The 1,274-nt window shown below is 43.2% G+C and overlaps 1 pseudogene across 1 annotated transcript; it reads right to left on the bottom strand.

The window, feature by feature from the left end:
- Positions 1–1,074, bottom strand: LOC104595784 (putative calcium-binding protein CML41 pseudogene; annotated as a pseudogene). Its single transcript, XR_016076477.1, has one exon. The product of XR_016076477.1 is annotated as a putative calcium-binding protein CML41 pseudogene (transcript).
- Between the last annotated feature and the right edge of the window lie 200 nt (positions 1,075–1,274).

Below are 1,274 nucleotides of genomic sequence, written 5' to 3'. Positions count from 1 at the left end.
CAATTCACATGATTATGTACCGTTGCAATATATGGGAAAATCTAGGGTAGTCCACATCCTCCTAGACTTAAAGATACAGTGCTCAGAATCCATTTCCGGAACTGGAACTGGAACTGGGACGCCATACATATTACATATAGGACGAAATCCAAGGCAGGTCAACTGTACAAAAATCATACATAGTTATATGCATATACATATTAAAATCAAAGAAACACAGTGAGTCATGCACGAAATACGACAAAGGTAGGGTAGAACCGTAGAAGAGGTGTTTATGATCAAGTAGTCATCATAATGTGGAACTCGTGGAAATTAATGACGCCGTTGCCATCAAGATCGAATATCTGTATCATGGCTACACATTCTTCAAACGATTTAGAGTCTCCGAGGCGAGTAAACATCTGTTGCAAGCCTTTGGGTGTTATGCAGCCAGCACCCTTCTCCACTTCAAACATCTGGAACGCCTGTTTTAGATCATCTTCATCTTCCCCACCACCACCCTCGCGTTCCATCAACCTTACAAAATCTCCAAAATCCAACAAATTGTCGCCATCCGAGTCAAGATCAGTGATCACCCCTTGTGCCTCCTCTTGTGACATCTCCTCGCCTATCGATCCGAAGTAGGCTATGAGTTCGTAACTCGAGATCTTTCCGTCGCCATCACAGTCGAAGTAACGAAAAACTTCCTGTAGCTCATTCTCTCGCGCTCGCGTGTTGTCCTTAATTGATGATGAAGACGACACAGGATGATGATTGTCAGGTTCAGGGCTCCTCCTTGAATCTGAATGGCTGTTGTCGTCGGCGTCAGGTGGGTTATTAGGACTAGGAGGGCGACGGCGAGGATTAATGCTTAATTTGAAGCTCTTGTTGGAGAACCATTTGGATGGCTTGGGAATGCTAACGGTTGCCATTAGAAATTTAGGATAGACTATCTATGAAACTAGAGAGAGGGCTCCTTGGACCTTGGTTAATTTGTACAACAACTACAATAACAAAAGGGAAGAGCCACGGTCGACCGTCTTTAAATAAGCTGTGGAATGCGAAACTGTGGATGGAGGGAGCAATTGAATCAGCAAGTTTAAATCGACAGAAATAATTATGACTGGCAACTTGTTAGTTGTTACAGAGAGAGAAAAAGAGAGACTTTCAAAGAAGTTGCGTAATAGCTAAATTACGTGAGAATGTTAGCAGAGGAAGGTGCACTGCAACTTCGTTGTGTACCGACTTTTCTCTCAGCAGGATCATCCCTTTGCATAAAGTACGTACACAGTTTC

Source organism: Nelumbo nucifera, chromosome 5 (genome assembly GCF_055504915.1).
Source record: "Nelumbo nucifera cultivar China Antique chromosome 5, China Antique-T2T, whole genome shotgun sequence".
Classification (NCBI taxonomy): Eukaryota; Viridiplantae; Streptophyta; class Magnoliopsida; order Proteales; family Nelumbonaceae; genus Nelumbo; species Nelumbo nucifera.
This window is presented reverse-complemented; position numbering and strand designations above follow the sequence as displayed.